The 20308-nt window shown below is 45.1% G+C and overlaps 1 pseudogene across 2 annotated transcripts in view; it reads right to left on the bottom strand.

The window, feature by feature from the left end:
• The window catches only part of LOC147700841 (epidermal differentiation-specific protein pseudogene), a 170978-nt pseudogene extending 152991 nt beyond the window's left edge, over positions 1–17987 (bottom strand). The window contains exon 1 of one of the 2 annotated variants that reach the window (XR_015297412.1): positions 17902–17987. The product of XR_015297412.1 is annotated as an epidermal differentiation-specific protein pseudogene, transcript variant X1 (transcript). The remainder of the gene's footprint in view (positions 1–17901) is intronic. The other variant, XR_015297413.1, reaches the window with a different exon arrangement.
• Between the last annotated feature and the right edge of the window lie 2321 nt (positions 17988–20308).

A 20308-nucleotide genomic window follows, 5' to 3' on the forward strand; every position in this document is an offset into this window, starting at 1 on the left:
CGGTGTGGTGGCGCTGACTGGGAGGGGGCGCTTCGCTCCTGCCCCCTCCCCAAGTAAGATTTTCATACGTGAAAGTACGTTAATGGTTTTGGTCCCTGAGATGCTTCGATGTCACTACCATTCTCAAATAGCATAAGTTCTGGATGTTGGGTGCCATAGTTAAGAGTTCTGAGCAGCGCTTGTAACACTGTCTGAAGCTTATTTCCACCTACTGCAGCTTCACTATTCTCAAAGTAAGTGAGTGTCGTTTGTGGACCTGACTGCATTAGAAAACAATATGATATGTTACCTTCCTAAACAGCTTGACGGAGGCCCCTGAGGGGCGCTGTGATGGCCATGGACTCGGAGAAGACGCTTGGCTCCGACACCCTCCCCAAGTCTTATAGCACTGGTGTAGCCTGAGATCGCCCCCGACATAGGCGGCCGGCTCCCGGGGTCCGGCGGTACTTTTTGCCTTTTGATGACTCTTCAATTCTGGACCTTGTCCCACAATCCGTTTGACCTGAAGACAAGCTGTAGTGAGGCGCCCCTTTATCGTTTTAGTTGCCATTCCGCCCGCTTTTGCTACACTGTGCCTCTTCCGCCATTCAGCTGTTTTCCGCCCGCTCTTGCGACTACAGCGTCTCGCTCACCATGTAGTTGAGATGCGCCCGCTCTTGCGGTGCAGCGATAGGCGGCTGCCACAGGACTCTCAAAATGGCGGCCGGCTCTTCGGTTTTGGGCCTGGTCCACTAAAATGGCCCTGGGACACCTTGGAACTCGGACGCTTGTCTGCTAGGGCTTGGATCCCATTCTCGAAAAGCGTCCCCTCAGCCGTGAAGATTCTACAAAAGTCTTGGGGGCCTCCGACTCCCGCAGGCTTCTGGTGGGGAGCGGCTGCCATGATTGCTCGTGGAATGGCCACGACGGAGCTACGAGATGGTAGTGGTCTCATGCTGACGCCAGCTTTAGTCTGAAACATCCAGAAACACTGTAGACTACCAATTCGATCAGTTCCGGTAGCGCCCCAACATGACCCGGAAGAGAAGAACTTGCCGTCCCCTCTTTGACTGATGGTTCTTGTTGCCTGTCCCCTCTGTTGTCATTTAACAGAACTTTTTGGACTGCTGAAAGGGGTTGTGTTCTGAACGCTGGTTGGTGGAGACATTTAGACTATATTCTTGACCTACGTTGTCGCGTAATGCGTTTTATGACACGCCGCGTTAGCGCACCCGGAAGTGATCCGAGGCGCGGCGCGCAGCGCGTAACGTAAGCATAACAGGTCATGTGACTTGTTAATAAAACTTTTCATTGGTTCATTTTACTTTTGTTAATTTAATGATGAAAAGCTTGGTCATATGACCTAAAAATTACGCTTTTTATTATTTTCGAACAATATTTTTTTTTCAAACATATGTTATAATATTCCAGGCTAATGTACTTTCCCGGAAAATTTACAACTGTCTTGCAAGTAAAATATATTCCTTTTTCGAGAAAAAGGGCGTTTCTTCCTTCCATGACGGAGCCGTTGAGTAAAAGAGATTCGGCCTGCTGTCTTAGTCGCCGATACGCCTGATTATCAGATTCTTATCGATCACTTTATGTTGCAGACATGAAAAACACAACTGCCCTTGACCATTTATCTTTACTGCGTTCCTACATATTATACCTTTTATCCGTCATGTAATTGGACTGCTTTATTTCACTTGCCTTTTACTGATTCGAAAACAGTCACTAAAAGTAAAAACTTTACAAATGAAAATACTACTACCGTGTTTTGTTTTAAAAACCTTTATTGTGAAAATGTCAGTATACAAATACGGGCCTATAACCACGTGGGCCGGCCACGGAGCAAACTCAAATCGTATATGATGAGGAGACATTTACACTGTAGAAGAACGTAACGAGCGGGCCATTAGGTGACAAGAACAAAGGTGTCTAACAGTTGCGGTATCGGTGGACGTACATTTTGTAATTAAAATACGACAGGGCCACTTACAATAACATTTTCTAGATATACATTTGCGGGCAAAGAGTTACGAGTCCCATTTATACCGGCGCCATTTTGGGCGAGGCCGGGCAGGTCCAAGATATAGTCAAAATGTCTCCACCAACCATCGGCCAGACCAGAACCCCTTTCGGCCCTTTATGTTACAAGATGATGTCTTCCATTCAGAAAATATTGGTGGCAGCATTTTGAAAGGAAACAGAAACAGCCGTTCTCCTAGTGAGTTTCACATTGTTACATTTAGGAAGAATGTTGAAGAGTAGTATGTGGAAAATCTGAAGCCATTTTTCTACAAACTCTCAATCAGACTTGGATGGAAAAAAAAACCTGAAGAATGTACAAACTGAAAACCAATTTTTGTCTGTATAGCACCAACAGTAACGCTTGAGTCAGCTTTGTGTCAAGCCGCCATTTTCATTCAATCAATAGCGTCCCCCTGCACACATTCAGGGACCTGGTCGTGTCTTCAGATGAAACGCATTGTAGGAAAAGAAGCAGAAAGGAAAAGGAAAAAAGTTCCGCCGGACCTAGTGAAGCTGCAGCAGGTGCAAATAAGCTTCAGACAGTCTTACAAGCACTGCTCAGAACTCTCAACTGAGGCACTCAACATCCAGGACTTGCCATTCGGATCTTGGCGCCTTGTATTTTTGTTTTGTTTTTGATGGAGGGGAAAGAACAAAAAACAGACATTGAAAAAGGCTCAACAGTGCAGGGCGCCTTGTGCTGGTTCCGACCTATTCACACATCGGTCCGCTACTGACATCACCTCATAAACCAACGGGGCACCCCACGCCGACTTTCGGCGCAGCATTGTAGGATGGCCACACCAGTGCGGCAATTTGCTGGACACCACCTCGGTGCCATCCAGATCTCGGCGCGTTCATTCATTCAATAGCGTCCCCCTGCACACATTCAGGGACCTGGTCGTGTCTTCAGAAGAAACGCATTGTAGGAAAAGAAGCAGAAAGGAAAAGGCAACAAGTTCCGCCGGACCTAGTGAAGCTGCAGCAGGTGCAAATAAGCTTCAGACAGTTCTACAAGCACTGCTCAGAAATCTCAACTGAGGCACTCAACATCCAGGACTTGCCATTCGGATCTTGGCGCCTTGTGCTGGTTCCGACCTATTCACACATCAGTCCACTACTGACATCACCTCATAAGCCAACGGGGCACCCCACGCCGACTTCCGGCGCAGCATTGTAGGATGGCCACACCAGTGTAGCCACTTGCTGGACACCACCTCGGTGCCATCCGGATCTCAGCGCGTTCGAGTCACTGTGCCGGAAGAGTGACCGGAACTCAGCTGAACACGCCGTCTTTCGGCGCAGCATTGTAGGATGGCCACACCAGTACGGCAATTTGCTGGACACCACCTCGGCGCCATCCGGATCTCGGCGCGTTCGAGTCACTGTACCGCAACAGTGACCGCAATTCAGCTGGACACGCCGTCTTTCGGCGCAGCATTGTAGGATGGCCACACCAGTGCGGCAATTTGCTGGACACCACCTCGGTGCCATCCGGATCTCGGCGCGTTGTGCTGCCTTCGGCCTATTCGCACATCGGTCCGCTACTGACGCCGCCTCACGTGCCAACGGATTTTCTACGCTTTTTGTAGCCCTATGTCGCATAACAGGTCATGTGACTTGTTTATAAAACTTTTCATTGGTTCATTTTACTTTTGGTTTCCTAAAGATGGAAGGCTTGGTCATATGACCTAAAAATAACACTTTTCATTGGTTTAGAACATTTTTTTTTCCCAAACGATGAAAGCCCCACCTTGTTTCTGGATCATTCAGACTGAAGCTGGCGTCAGCATGAGAGCACCACCATCTCGTGGCTCCGTCGTGGTCATTCCGCGAGCAATCATGGCAGCCGCTCCCCACCGGAAGCCTGCGGGAGTCGGGGGCCCCCAAGACTTTTATACAATCTTCACGGCTGAGGGGACGCTTTTCGAGAATGGAGCCCAAGCCCTAGCAGGCAAGCGTCCGACTTCCAAGGTGTCCCAGGGCCATTTCAGTGGACCAGGCCCAAAACCGAAGAGCCGTCCGCCATTTTGACAGCCATGTGGCAGCCGCCTATCGCTGCACTGCAAGAGTGGGAGCAACTCCACAACATGGTGAGCGAGACGCTGTGGCCGCAAGAGCGAGCGCAACTCAGCTAGATGGCCGCCACCTGGGGAGGCCCGTTCACGCCGCCTCCCCCCCCCCCCCCCCCCGGGCCGCCGCACGCCAATTTTCGGAGCAGCATTGTAGGATACCAAAACCAGTGCGGCAGTTTACTGGACATCACCTGGGTGCCTGTCGTACATGTTGTGTCAGCCATGTGACACTGGACACAGACCGCTACTGACGAGGCCTCCCCCCGCACCACCCGGGACGCCCCACGCTGTTTTTCTGTGCTGCATTGTAGGATCCCTAAACCAGTGCGGCACCCAGGCGACATCACCTGGGTGCCGTCCAGAACTCTGCACGTTGTGCTGCCTTGGGACTATTCGCACAACAGACCGCTACTGACGAGGCCTCCCCCCGCCCCACCCGGGACGCCCCACGCCAATTTTCGGAGCAGCATTGTAGGATCCCTAAACCAGTGCGGCACCCAGGCGACATCACCTGGGTGCCGTCCAGAACTCTGCACGTTGTGCTGCCTTGGGACTATTCGCACAAAAGACAGCTTCTAACCATTGTTGCTTTTTGTGTTAATAAATGTTTAAATGTTTTTAGTTTTTGTTCTGTTCATTATCGTTAAAAGTTAATAAAGTTTTATAACCTTACTTTGTTGGAGTGTTATCTATTTTTTGAAAAACGGGTGAATGGGGCCTTGAATCGGGTTATTGTCATGGGTGGGCTTTGGAAGTGTGCTGCTGCAGGATCGGACATTTCAAACTCAAATGCACGTTCTTTTTCTTACCTTTCCGAAGCATGGAGCGCAATAGCAGGCAGAGAAAGGGTGATGCACGTGTTGAACACTACCTGACCTGGCAAGTTGCTGGCAGTGCCCCCCCGCCCGCTCCTGAAAGAGGGCACACACACACCGCCGCCCCGAGTACTTCACAAATCTTTAAAAGACCATGCGCTTGTTCATGAGGCTTAAATGGTTTATCACCTCTTCTAGAACCCCTACATCGACCCTCTGACGTTTCATGGAAAAATTACCATGTAACACAATACCAAGCCCTGTCAGCTGAAACCCCCAAGGAATCGTGGGGCATATTATCAAGGGGGTTTATCTCCGCTTTTTTGGCTTTAAAAACCATGAAAGCGGAGATAAAATTATTTCCCTATTATCAAGCTGTCGCTAACACCAGTTAGTGACACCTAAAAGGAGATAGCGAACATCTTGGGCCCGGCTTTGCATGTCAGTGATACTTATCACTAATGACATGCAAAGTGGCGTGCCAAGATGTTAGCGACTGGAAACAGTCCCTAACATCGCTACCTTCTATTACCAACTTTTGGAGATATTCGCGCTAAGCGCGAATATCTCCAAAATCTAACACCTGCCCTGAGCAGTTCTTAGCCATGTTATCCAATGGGAGGTGGATAACATGGCTAAGAGCATTAGGTCGATAATACATGAATATCGCTGACTTTTCTGCGATAATAGCAAGGTTTATCTGCGATAAAAATCGCCGATGTGCGGCGATAATTTTTGTCTCTAAACAAGTTATAGACAAAAATTATCGCTAGTTGTTAGTAATATGCCCCCGGGTTTTTGCTTGCAGAAATCGGGAGGCGGGAGACTAGCACTGAAATCAGTACTCACACGCCTGAATCAGGAGAATTGGCATGTCTGAATTCTCTACAGCTGGGGCCATAAACTACATCCGCAGGGGTAGGTGATAGCCTGGGACCAGCCTGGCATCTAAAATGGCTGCCGTGCACGACAAAATTGTGGCATTCGAAAAAAGGCAAGATGGCGCAGCCGCTGGAAGAGATATATCAACATATATCAGCCTCCTCAGCCACCCTCAGGAAACATAGGGGATTAGGATATGTCTCCCGCACCCCCTTATACCTAGTACTTTAATTAACGAAGCACAAAATGGCGAATTCCCGTTTCGCTACCAGTTTGCGGCCCAGTTCGCGGCCCGTGAAGCGCTTCTACCGTGAAAAATCATTTTTTTTTTATTTTCCCCACGGGACCCTTTAATAACCCCAACAACATTCCTAGGGGGTCAAGAGGGGGATACCTTGCCCCCTTTCATTAAATTCCCCCTTAGTTTTTCACCTTTTCTTCTCTCTCGATCCTACCGAGAGACAAGATGGCGGCCGCTCCGGACTGTCACGCAGCAAAAAAAAAAAAAAAGCTCACGCACAGCCGCTGGAAGAGATGTATCAACATATATCAGCCTCCTCACCCACCCTCAGGAAACATAGGGGATTAGGATACGTCTCCCGTACCCACTTATAACTAGTAATTTAATTTACGAAGCACAAAATGGCGAATTCCCGTTTCGCTACCAGTTCGCGGCCGCGCTTCTACCGTGAAAAATCATTTTTTTTTTATTTTCCCCACGGGACCCTTTAATAACCCCAACAACATTCCTAGGGGGTCAAGAGGGGGATACCTTGCCCCCTTTCATTAAATTCCCCCTTCGTTTTCCACCTCTTCTTCTCTCTCGATCCTACCGAGAGACAAGATGGCGTCCGCTCCGGACTGTTTAGAATGTTGACAGACACCGGAGAGCCAATCAGCTTTCTGCGCGCAAAGTTCCGATAAGCGAAAAGTAAGCGGACCGGATCGCTGCCCAGAGCGCTGTTACAGATATATATCTTGGTTTGAACGTTAATTTCTCAAAAACTACTGGAGCACATATATTGAGACCTAGCAAAGGCACATCGGGCTAACAGTCCCTACAATTTTGCCAAGTTTCGTGCAAATCCATTCAGCCGTTCGAGCTAAAAGTGAGTCCAACCGCCCTATGGAAAACTCAATGCAAAAAACGCGTTTTGGGACCCCCCTTTTTTCTCAGCCCCCCCTTGACGAAACCCCACCAAATTTTCAGGGGCTGCTCAGAAACAAAATGTGCCATTTTCCTGAAAATTTCAGCCGATTCCATCCACAAACGCCAAAGTTATTAGACATAGAATTTTCAAAAGTCCCATAGGGAAAAAATTCTAACTATATATACCTACTGGCGAACGCCAGTAGGTAATATATATATTATATATATATATATATATATATATAGGATGTAGTTTCCATTGGAACATTTTCCATATGACATGTAGTATCCTTAGCAAATTTAGACACAGTTACAGCCCAAACATTTTTTTAAAAAATTGGCGGGATTCGCGCTGGATCTGCGCCTTCCACTGAAAATGTAAAACAAAGGAGATAGTGGGCTCCTGCTCCTTTTTCATTATAGGCCCCTGGGTCGACAAGACCCCGGGGCATTTCTCAAATCAAGGAGGGGGGCAAAGGGCTGCTTTCAGCAATCGAGAGCATTAGAAATGTTCTTTCTTGCTGAAAGCAGGGCAGAATTGATTTTGGGCAGAAGGAGCATCATGTTTAGCAGTTCCCTCTGTCCAAAAGCAAAGTTGGCTTCCGTGGGACATGGGAAGCTGGTAGTCACCGCGGTCCCTAACAATGTATCTGGGAGCGCTGGTTGGGACCTGGGCACTAAAACTAGAGGCTGGGCTTCAAAGGATGGGGTCCCTGGGCCGAAATTGGACCCATAATGTTTCTTTTCTAAATTTTAAAAATAGAGGATGGTCCCCTGGCGATGGGACCCTGAGGACAGAATAGGCCCTGGGAGGTGGGCTGTATGGCCTCCAGTTACCATTCTAAATAGGCCTGGCCTTGGAGAAAGGGGTCCCTAGGGCAATAATTGTTCCCGGGAAGGGTAGCCCCATGGCTCCATCCCAAAATAAAAAAATAAAAAAGACTGGCAAGATGCCGGAGGCCCCGCCCCCATTCTCCACTATGTTGCAAATGTACCTCCTGGTTGGGGGATGACATCTCATTGTGCCTAAAGGGTCCTTGTGGGAGAACAAGTCCTCCTGTTACCTCCAAGAAGCACCACACTTTGGGAATACTGAGAGTTCTTCGCAGGACATGCACTCTTTCTCCACCACTTTGCAAACCACCTCCTGGCACACTGCTGGTTGGAGAATGAAACCCCCAGGTTCCAGAGGGTCCTTGGGGCTGAACAACCCTTCTTGTTACCTCTTGCTGAGAGGTCTTTGTGGCCATCTCCTTTCTCTACCTGTTTGCAAACATGTCTCCTAGGGCGCTACTAGTTGGGGGATGAAGTCCCCTTTGCTGTTGGTGGTCCTTGGGGGCATACAACCCTTCCTGTTACCTCCAGTATGTCCCACCCTGCAGGATGGCTAAGAGGTCTTCAGAGGTCATGCCCCCTTTCTCCGCCACTTTGCAAACATGATGAGGGACCTTGAGGGCCAAGAATCCCTCCTGGTACTTCCTTTAAGTCCTCCACAGCAGGATTACAGAGAGCTGATCAAAGGCTCAGCATCCTTTGTCTACCACTCTGCAAACGCCATTAGTACTTAAAAAAACCATAGCAAAGCACTTGAAATTCAAAGGTGGAAGAGATGCTACAGTTAGTGATTTTGTGGATGATGTTATGAGTGCTGTCATGAGTAATGTCATTTGAGGTGTCATCAATGATGTCACTGACCATGTCATGGGTGATGTAATATGTGAGGTCATAAGCAGTGCATTACTGGGTGCGAGTTACAGTTAGCTCAGCTAACTAGAACTGCTAAATTTCACTGGTTTGATATGAGTGAAACCTGAGCCCAACTATAACTTCCCTGTAACCTGTACACTAAAAAAAAACAAAGGCTACCAACACTTTAACAGGGAAGTGTTGGCAGCCATATTAGGTCTCGGCATGAAGCCCATGCCTAGAAAATAAAATTAAAGAGAAGGGGCAGGTAGGAATACCTTGACCCTCAAGATATAGTGGGGGGTCCCACAGAGAACCACCCCTAGTGTAAACGCATTTTCTTTCGATTTTGCCATGGATTTGCTGATGGATCTGCAAATATGTGGCAAATTGGAGAAAAAAAATTACACAGGGCTCCCTCGCTTCTTTTTAAAAAAAAGCCCCCTGGTGGGCTAAATCCTGGAGGCATGTTAAAAATAAAGAAGGGTACACCTGGGGCACCCTCCAATGGGTTATTTAAATCTCGGTGACCACCAAATTCCTGGGGTTTTCGTTATGTTTTATGCAGGGGTGCCTGCACAGCACCCCGATCTCTGGGGACATCACCTCGACTGGGCTTTTTATTTGGCTTTTTAGCCATTCTTTAGGCCCTGGGGACTGCCACATCCCTGGGGCTTTACATGTAATAATGCAGGGAGGCTGTGCATACCCCCAGCTCCGGGGCCTTCCACTTAACTGGGGCTTTAACTTTCATCAATAGAGGGCCACACAGACCCCCGTGTCCCAGGGATTGACACCCGAGCTTTTTTAAAGTATGGGGGGGACTGCAGGGACCTTTCACTGCCTCAGTGACTGCTACTTCCTGGGGACTTTAAATTACATTTTTGTGGGGGCTGCATGGCCCCCTGCAACTTTGGGACAACACCTACCTGGGGCTTTTGGCACATTGATGGTGGGGGCTGTGCGACTTTTCCACAGCCCTTGGGACTGCCACCTCAACAGGGAAAATGAAATGAACGGAGGGGGCTATGCAACCCCCTCCTGGAGCCCTATATGGTCCTGGGGATTGCCACACCCAGGGCCAGCTCCAGCAATGTCCAGAGGTGCCTACCCAAAGGACATTGAAGTTTGGCAGGAGACGCCGTAACAAACCCTGCTCTGCTTTCAATAGCAAGAGCATTACAAATTCTCCAAATAGTAGTGTGCCACAAGGTGTGTTTTCAGAGTGGTAGAGAAAGGGGCATGGCCTCTGACGACTTCTCAACACTCCTGCAGAGTGGCACTTACTGGAGGTCATTGGGGTCCACCTACCCCTCCTGTTACATCCAGTAAGTCCCACACAGTAGGATTGCTGAGACCTGGCAGGAGGCACACCCCCTTTCCCTACCACTCTGCAAAAGTGCCTCCTGATTCATTATTAGCAGGGGCGAAGTCCCCTGGGCTATTGAGGGTACCTCAGTGCCAAGGTACCCTACTGGAAGTCCTACACAGTTGGATTCATAAGAGCTATTTGGAGACCCAGTCCCCTTTCTCCACCACTCTGCAAACTCAACTACTACTTAAAAAACATAAAAATTCACTTAAAACAGCAAAGGTAACAGGGATGTTATAGTTAGGAATTAGCACTTACAAATCCTTAGTAAGTAAGTAATGTGTTTATTGTACAGTTTATTAAACCTTTACAAAAATTAACCATCTCTTATAAACAGTAAAACATCAATTTACAAGGCTGATAGCCACAGTTCAGAACACACATTAAAAATACAGATAAGATACACTTCCCCGGCCTGGTGACCCATAGTCCTGTTCATTTTTATTTGTGGAGGTTTAGCAGCAGTTCATGACATAGAGTTACCCCCCTTGTCAGAGTCTTGACTACAGAATAAGGGAAGGCAAATCGGTGCAAGTTTAAAGTGCATAGTGCTGCATCAACATTAATTGCTTTGTGCAAGAATGACCGAAGATTAACCTGTAGATGCTTTTACTTGGGGCTTAAATGTGCAAACATGCTTAATGCTTTGTGCATAAAGCGCTGTTGCTGATGTTATTCAAAGGGCTATCCGGCCAGCTCCATCCTAGTTCCGGTGCAGCTACTCTGATGATCGGGCGGTAATCCTTAGAATTTCCCCTGAATAAGCCAAAGGTTACTGAGATGTTATAGTTAGGCTCAGGTTTCACTCGTGCAAAACCAGAGATATTCAGCATTTATAGTTACCTGAGCTAACTTTAGCTCCAGCAATGTATTGCTTATGACCTCACTTATTACATCACTCATGACATGGTCAGTACCATCACTAAAATCATGTATTTTAAACTGCTCAGCAATTGAACAAACCAGATATGGCCATCTTGAAGGTGGCCTTGCACAAGTCAGTCCCAAATCTTACACACTATCAAGAGGCCTCTACATCCTATTTATATTTTTTAAATTATTTATTAGGATTAATAAAGCCATAAATGAATTAATTCCACTGAAAACCAGTAAAAAAACAACCACAGGAAAAAAACATAACAAATTGAAAAGGAAAGTTATGTTAATTTTTGTTATGTTAATTTTGACTTGTAGAGCACTTAATACCTGTATGTCTCTAAGCGTTTCAAGTAGATCCACAAAAGTTCCAGGAGAGAGTTGAATCACGGAGGGGAGTGTTATGCCCAGGCTTCTGTAAATAATAGAGTCTTACATTTCTTCCTGAATGGAAGGAGGCAGCTTTCAGAGCAAAGCTGACCAAGCAGCCTGTTCCAAAGTTGTGGCATAAGGACTGAGAAGGCTCGACCCCCTTTAGTGGTGTAGTTGAATCAAGGGCATTATAGAAGGCCCTCCGTGGAGGACCTTAGGGAGCGACAGGGGGCGTATTTCTCCAAGTGTTCCTTGATGTAATTGAGTGCCTGTCCAAATAGGGCCTTGTGTGTAATGCAGAGGCCTTTGAATATGGTCGTCTGCTTAATGGTCAGCCAGTGCAGTTTTTGCAGTAGGGGTGAGGCACAAGTGCACCTAGGTAGCTTGGAAAGTAGCCTGGCGGTGTCATTCATCACCACCTGGAGTTTGCACTGCAGTGAGTCAGGTAGTCCGATTTAGAGCGAGTTCTCATAGTCAAGCCGGGCCAAGATCTGGGTGGCCACCACTGTCCTCATGGTTGAGAAGGAAAGGATGGGGGAGAGTCTCCTCAATTGCCTGAGTAGGCTCACACAAGTTCTGAACACAGTGGAGACTTGGTTGGCCAATAAAAATTTGGCAGCTATTTTGATTCCAAGTCTATTTACCACCAGAACTGGGGCTGGAGTATCACCAAGCTCATGTGGCCAGTAGTGGGAGTTCCAAGCGTTGCTATCATTGGTGACGGCCAGCACCTCTGTTTTGTCCAGATTGATCTTGCGTAAATTGGCTATCTTCCAATTTACCACAAATCGCAGTACGTCTTTCACACGGGAGTTGACCTTTGTAGAATGATTTTGTGTCTTCCGCAAAGTTAAATACCTGACAGTGAATCAAGGCAAGATCCTTTATCAAAGGTCTGAGGTATATGTTAAACAGGAGAGGAGACAGTGCCAACCCCTGTGAGACTCCACAGGGAATTGGCCCCCTCTCTGATACCCAGTCGCCCATTTGATTTTTATGGGTGCGGTCTGTCAGGAATTAAATAATCCATCCAATACCAATGTCTTTTTTTCTTCTTTCCAGGAGTTGAGATTGGTTGACCGTGTACCTGGGGACCTTCCCAGTTTTCAGCGAGAGGTTCATCATAACGAGCATTTCTCTGGAAAATCAAGTTTAAAAATCCCAGGAGGGCAAGGATCAGTGGGTGAGCCAGATTTGATTTTGGTTGCAATGCGTCACATAGTCTCTAGTTTGAGAGTTTCCCCTAGTATCCACCTCCTTATTGAGGAGTTTCTTAAAAGGTGCTTTGTCAATGTCAGTCAGGATATTTTGTACTTTATAGGAGAAGAAGGATAAGACATTATTGCATTGTTCTTGGCTGGACTGTGTATCCAGTGACTGTTTTTGGCTCAGTTCCTTGAGCATTTTAAATGTTTCTTTTTGTTTGTTAGTTGCCACTGAGATCCTATTTTCATAATATTCGGCTTTCCTACTAAGAATCGCTTTTTTATAAGTGGAGACTTTTGCTCTGTAATCGACAAGGGCCTGTGGCTCATAAACTTTAGGCCACTGTCTTTCGTGGTGGTGAAGCATGCGATTCAAAGCCCAGAACTCCTCCGTGAACCAAGGCGCACCCTTGCCCTTGTTTCCATATTTTTTTTTTCGTGACTGGGGCTAATTTATTAATGGAAGATGATATCTGGCTGGAGATGAATTCAGTCCACTCTTCAATATCAGCTGTCTCTGGCCTCCTTACGGTGTTTTCTCAAAGCGTTCTCTCTAAATTGGGACCCTCAATATTATTCCAATTTCGTACTAGTTTCCAGTTGGGTGGCGGGCGTAAATCTCTCTTAGCTCGGGGGAGTAGCAGATTGATGACCTGACCATACACAGGGGTAGTATTTACTAGGTTCACATATGGGAAAGTTGCCCAAACCTGGTCCAGGGTGTGCCCCTTCTCATGCGTAGGGGTTGTTACTAGCTGTTTAAAACCAAGAGTGGTGAGCGTGTCCTCTAACTGTTTTGCCTGTGACCCTCTGGGTTGTTGGTCCTAGTTGAGATCTCCTACCACCGGAAGTTGTTGGTAAGGTGAGAAGAGGTTGGTGACACATTTGGTAAGTAGGTCCATGAAAAGCAGTGGGCAATTAGGCGGGCGGTATACTACCATGATTACTATGTTTGAGGAGTTTCATCTTATTACTGCCACCAGGGTTGTAATTACCTGGGGGGGGGGGGGTGTGTAGGTGTAGAGCTAGGTGTCTCCCTCCACTGTGAGATAAGGAGTCTTTCTCTCTGGAGTATGTTTACTGTTTCTGGTTTTAGGGGGCTGGATCTAGAACCTAGAGCTCGTAATTAATTGCCTGAATATGACTGGAATTGGCCAGGGTTCCTGGCCCTTGGACCTGTTCGGGCGCGCGTCCACTCCAGCATGCTGTCTTTATGCCTTTCGTGACCCCTGGCCCCTCCCCACCAATCAGCCCTGCTGTGCAGCAGCTGACACCCCTGATCGCGTTGGAGAGAGCGGTGATGGAGGGCAGGACCAGCCAAGAGAAAGCTTTAGTGTGCTTGTGAGTATGCATGGCGAAGTGCAGGTTATCACCATTAATATAACATATCAAGTTTAAAAGGAAAGCGAGTGAATTAAAATCACAGTTTTAGTGTTTAAAAAGGAATACCAGCACTGCCTGGGGTAGCGTGTCTTCCTTGCAAACAATGTGAAAGAAAGTGGAGAAGTAACTATAAACATATGTTTCAGCAGGTCCATAAAGCATCACTGAATAAATGAGTTTGAGAAGAGGATAGAGCAATCTTCCAACTCCTCCAAAGAAATGTATACAATTGTAAACTCCTGCTTAAAACCTGACAACCTGAGGTGATATCCCCCCATCTGAAGAGCACTGTGAATTGCATGTGCCATACTTTAAGGAGCATCTAGGACACATTTTCAGGATTGGTAGTCCATGATGATAACACAGTAGGCAGACTCACAATTACTAACATTAAATTGGAGCTTTTACATTCCCCCAGATGGTCAAAGAGGATGTTATTGCTGCGGTGAGTTCAGTTAAATCAGGTTTGCAATTTGAACCTACTCCAATAGACATCCTATTGAAAGGGGGAGATGTGGTGTTGTCACTTTGACAGAATTATATAATCTGTTTATAAAAAATAGCAGCATTCTGAAAAAATGCTACTTAAAAAACCTGCCTGGACCATGAGGTAGCAGGGAATTTAGATTGTATATCGCTTCTTCCGGGGGTCAGTAGGATTCTAGCGAAAATGATAAATAGACAGCTTATGGAGTTATTTGAAGCTAATAATATACTTCACCCAACCCAAAAATAAATAAATAAATCCAGTATTTGTAAAGCGCACAGCTACCCGTAGGCATTCTGGCGCTGGGGGCTGTTGGTAAGATTAATCAAGGTATTGGCCAGAGTCACATGGTGCTGGACAGAACCCTGCCACTGGTGCCGGGTATCGAACCGTGATCCCCATCGTCCGGCGTCAGTCGCCCTGGCCGCTGTGCCACACCTATTCCCAGGATTCTACTTGGGTTGCAGCAAAGAAACAGCCCTGCTCATAGCCACTGAAGATCTTAAACTTGTCCTTGACCAGGGAGCTCAGCAGTGCTGATCCTTTTAGACCTAAGTGTTGCATTTGATACTGTCTCCTATCCTATTCTACTCCATCGTCTGGAAGAAGCATTATGGGGAATACCTTAACATGTTTTGCATCATTTCTGGAAAAGTGTTGCTTCAAAGTGAGTGAGAGGCCTTCCAGCTCAGCCAGATATATGCTGGTATGTGGGGCTCCTAAGGACTGTTCCATGAGCTCAATTTTTTCAATCTGTATTTCTGCCACCTTTCTGATATCATCTGTTCCTTGGGCTTTAAGGTGGTATTGTATGCAGCCAACATACAGGTAATTGTCTCACTCTCCCCTGATACAGACTCCTCCACCTATATGAGACTTGCTAGTTGCCTAGAGAAGGTATCCAGCTGGAGTGCAGCTAACTGAATTGACATTGAATTGGGAAATAACAAAGGCCATGACAGTTGGTAAAAATCCAACACTCTGGGACTAAATAAACTGCCACTCCCTGGGAGAACATCTGACTCCCATATTGGAAGTCAAGAGCGTAGGGATTATGCTGGATAAGCATCTCTCTGTGTAATTCAAGTGAAAAACATGGCTTGCAGCTGCTTTGGCCTCCTGAGAACCCGACGGAAGGCTCTGAAATGGCTCCTGATGAAGGCTCGAAGAACACTGATCCAAGGTCTGATCCTTTCTCAACTTGACCATGGCACCTCATTCTACGTAGGTAGCCAACTGGGGGTCATCAAGAGATTACACATTATTCAGAACTCTGCTGCACAAACACAACTGAGCAATCTATAGTCACAATTAGCATGTGCAGTAGATAAAACTCTTCACTGGCAGCCCATATATGCCAAAAAACAATGGCTCTTTGAATTATACACCAGGCAGACAACAAAGGGAGCCCACATATTGTCCGCCAGTTGGGCACTTCTCACCGGATCAACAAGGACCTTCGGTCCAACACCCTCTGTCTTTTTGCTGTTTCCAGGGTCAAGAGAGTCAGAAGTGGAGGCAGCTCTCTTAAATTTCTGTGAAGTAAACTCTGGAATGCATTAGCTATCGACCAGAGAATAGAAGTCAACTACATGAGTTTTAGAAAAAAACTAAAAAACTCATATTTTTCCCTGAGTCATTCCCCTTTCCAATTTGTAGTCTTCTAACTCCTCATAGTACTGATAGCTCTGGGAAGCTCACTTGGGAAACCATACACTATAAACATCTGGGGAATAGAATAGTATAAGATAGGTACAGGACTGAGAAGTAAGATGATAGGTCATTTAGTTTACCCTTAAAAAAGTCAGTGTGATCATATTTACTGCATTGTAAAGAATTCATAGGAAACAAGACCAGTGATTATTAGACCAATAGTGAATACTTTGAAATCATTAATGGTTACTGTAAGTAGTTTGTCTAAACATAAGATATATTGCTGTTAAACTATCTAATGACATTAGTGTTCAGGTATTGTAGAAACCCTCTTAGTCCAAAGCTCTTGCGTTGATACACATCAAAACCTTGATTTACTAATCTTCCTAGCAATACAAAGTGTTAAAGGGAGAGAACAGAAATGCCCCCTAACTACCAGGTTATACTGCACTTCTGCTTCCTCATCGCACGTGTTCACTTCAGGCAGCCTGGCACCCATGCAGGCTCCTTTGTGCCATTGTGCAAGATGCTTGTGCTACGAACAAGATTGTTTTCGTGCAGAAAGGGATACCTTCCTATGTAAAAACAATCCATTGAGGTATATTCCCCTCTCTATGAGTGCTGTAGAATGTGGCACACATGGCAAGAGGAATTAGCAAGGAGAAATTAGGATATTTTCTCCTTGTTAAACCTCATCACGGTAAGGCGCACCATTTTGGTTCAAACACAGATTTAATACCTTTAGTCAATTTGGGTTTGGGTCAACATAGATAAGTGGGTGCAAGAGACCTTACATCTTCCACCCACTAATGTCTACCTATTCCACCCATATAATGTCTACATTCCACCCATGTAATGCCCACCTGATGCAGAACACATCGTCTTTGTATGTAATTTTTTACAAAGCCATGGAAGGAGAAGGAATGTGGCCCTTGCATGTCTTTGTAAATCTCGATTAGCAGTTTGCATTGTGAATGCGCTAAAAACTGTGCCACCACCGACCATAACACAAAAAGTTAGTAAATCCCGCCCCAAAAGTTGACTGCTTTATTACTGTAATAATTGGCAAAATATTTAGTTCAATTGATTCCTTGTTATTATTTTCTCATGGTATGTTCAGATTGACTGTTAATAATTTTGTCAAAGTCATCTAACATTTTTAAGAGTTGCTGTTTCCACAATGCACAATCAGAACAACTATACACTAAAGGACGAAAGCCGTGCTCTGCAATTGCAAATATTTCAATTTATTTTCTCCACAGGGAAACATTTTTCTCCATGGAAAATCTCCCCCTACATTCCTCACGATGTTTTTGGCCATTCTATCCTCCATCTTGGAAGAAAACATTCACTCCTATCATTTTGCTGGACTGAAATTCTGACCAACACTGGGAAAGGAAATAGTTGGAAAAGAATGTGTGACTCTAGACAAGCCCACAACTGTGTGGGTGTTCACAAATTTTCAAGACAAAGCACACACTGATCCTCCTACTCCCTACCTTTGCTTAAGGTTTTCCTAATGTGTAAGTTACACAGTTATGGTGAAAAAGTACTAAGTAGTAAATACAGTTACACATTCAATGCATCTTTTATGAAAACTTGCAGATTCAAAGAAGTGAATTTTGACAGTAAACATGAGGGTGTATGGATAAAAAGACATTATCAACCTGGCACACCACACTTTGTGTGTTTATCTATATATGACTGTGTACATGACTTTGCATCTGTGGTTATGAATTTGTATGTGTGACTGCATGTATGGCAGTCTTTGTGTATCAGTATGTCGGCATGTGAGTTTGTCTGTTAAACATATGGTAATGTGCCTGATGTGTAGGTATATGGTGTGTGAGATGCGTTTCTATGTGTGTGTTTGTAAAGACACCAACACTATGACAAAAGGAGCCAGCTAACACCCAAACCTTTATCTAAACTCACCTTCTTTGAAACTCCCACAGGTTGAAGCAAATAGTACTAATACCAAGGCAGAGTACCCACCAGCAGATGACACCTCTTCCTCCTCCACCTTGCATTTGCCTGTCATACACCCTGTTTAAAAAGAGTTTGACTTCTGCCCCTCCCAAGCCTCCCGGCAATATTTTCTCTATAAAAACAATCCACCTGGTGAGATTCTGACATACCTCCAATCAGTCCCTTTGAATAGATCTATAATATATGAATTATTATATATGTATGTGGTGTTTGCTCATTACAAACCTAGCCTACTGTTAGCAGAGAACTGAACAGGATCAAAGACAACCATAATGTCAAAGAGTGATGAGAGAGGTAGCTGATTTGTGATATGTTAATGTATTGTGCTGTAGTGTTCTTCAAAAGGGTGCCTCTTCATCTCTTCCTTACATGGGAGCAGCATTGGGGCTGTACTGATGGTTGTGGGATGTTGCAATATATGTTGGGTGCATAGACAGAAAAGGTCTTCTTTTTCTTTTTTTTACACTTCTTTGTCTCCAGTCTGATGGTGTCCTTGTTGTGGGTGTGTCGGGAGCCACTGTCGATGGTAACATAACATACCATAACATACCATAACATAACATGTGTATTTGTAAAGAGCTTCACCTACAAACATATCTCTTTCAGACAGAATGCACTCCCAAAAACTCAGATGCAGACAAACTATCTTCAGTGTGGTGATTTGGCGGTGGCTACCAACTTGCTGGTCTTACCTGGTGTGGCTCAGAAGGAGCTCAAAGTAGTTTCACGTCTAACTAGAAAGATTGAAATCCTGATCTCTGCCACAAATTGTATTATGTGGAATTATAGCTTGTTTCATCCAATCTCTGGGTGGGTGTCTTTATGGACTCAAATACTTTCCAGTGAGCCTAATAGAAGCAGGTTTGAGATGAGTAACAGTTTGAAAGTGGTAGTTAAAAAGTCAGGCGGTTTGTTAAGGAGGCAATTTTACAGAAGCACTTTGAAGAACTCCCTGCACCCGCTGACAGACTATGCATGCTTAAGGCACTTTGCACAAATTGAGTCATCAGTAAATGTTTATTTATTGGGTAACATGAGTGGCTGCATGCACTTTTCAAGTTTCATCTCAAGACTCATTCCTTGGAGTCAGGCCCTTGTGATCACAAGCCATGAGATTGTTCCGGACATTGAGTTTACTGAGTGTGATCACTGTGTCATACTGTATCTGAGTCGCAAGTGCTCCTCCGCCTAATCTCACCATTACCTGCTGCTCCCAATTCACAGTCAAGTGCACAAAAAGATAAATCTGGCCATTGAATTGAATGCAGTAATTCGTCAGTCACTGGTAGACTATTGGTAAGCAACATTCTCCACCCACTAATGATCCTAAAACCTAAACCTGATAACCTTTAACTCAACCGAGTCAGAATCTATAGTTTTATTTTAATATTATTTTTATTGAGAGTTCATAAAAACAAGATCAGCATTACAGAATACATTTGTAAAAAGCTTTAGTACAATACATGGTATATGGTTATACATAAATAATCAGCGATCGAGTGTCCATGACATAATTATAAAGTGCAAAAAGTAACTGTAAAGTGCAGAAGTGCTTAAAAGTGCATATAGGCAGACTAGTGATTATGAAGGTATCTTTTACAGTTCGAAAACACTCCAGAACTTGTCATATTTTTTGAGCGCCCCTGATCTAAGCGCATATTTTCTTTCCCTGCCCTGTTATCGTATTAATTTAGCCTTCCATGCCGAGAGGAGAGATATTTTTTAATTTCCCTCCATAGCGGTTGGATTTTAGGACATTCCCATACAATGTGTTTCCAAGTCCCTTTTTCCTCACATCGGAAACATTTATCGGCAACAAGAGGAAAGATATTGTGGAGATAAGAGGGAGTTCTGTAAATCAGCCATTTATTATAAAATTGCATGCGTTTAAAATTAGCGCAGCGGAAAATTGTTTTATTAAATTTGTTTATTTTATCCCAAATTTGTTGATTGATTTCAAGATCCTCCCTTTTTTTCCACCTCTCAATAATCTTTCTCGAGGATTCCTGCTTCTTGTCCTCTTTTAATATTTTGATCCAAATACTCTTCTTTTTTTGAGTTTTGTTATTCAGTGCTGTAGAGATATTTTCCTTAAAATAGAGATTTCCTATATCCAGCTCTCTGAGTATTGGATTCAACATAAAAAAGGACCATTTCAGAACGGAATGAGAATGGCTCACTTGGCTGGCAATTTGATCCTATGTCTTCCACCTATTACCGGCCAGGAAGTCCTCTATTTTATGAAAAACATTTTCTTTCCAGAGGTTTATTGTTTTTCTGTCCATGCATCCCTCTTCGCCTAAGTTGAAGTTGTTTAAATCAGTTGTGTTACTTATCCTAGGAATAGAATGGG

The sequence above is a fragment of the Lissotriton vulgaris genome, chromosome 7, assembly GCF_964263255.1.
Source record: "Lissotriton vulgaris chromosome 7, aLisVul1.2, whole genome shotgun sequence".
Taxonomy (NCBI): Eukaryota; Metazoa; Chordata; class Amphibia; order Caudata; family Salamandridae; genus Lissotriton; species Lissotriton vulgaris.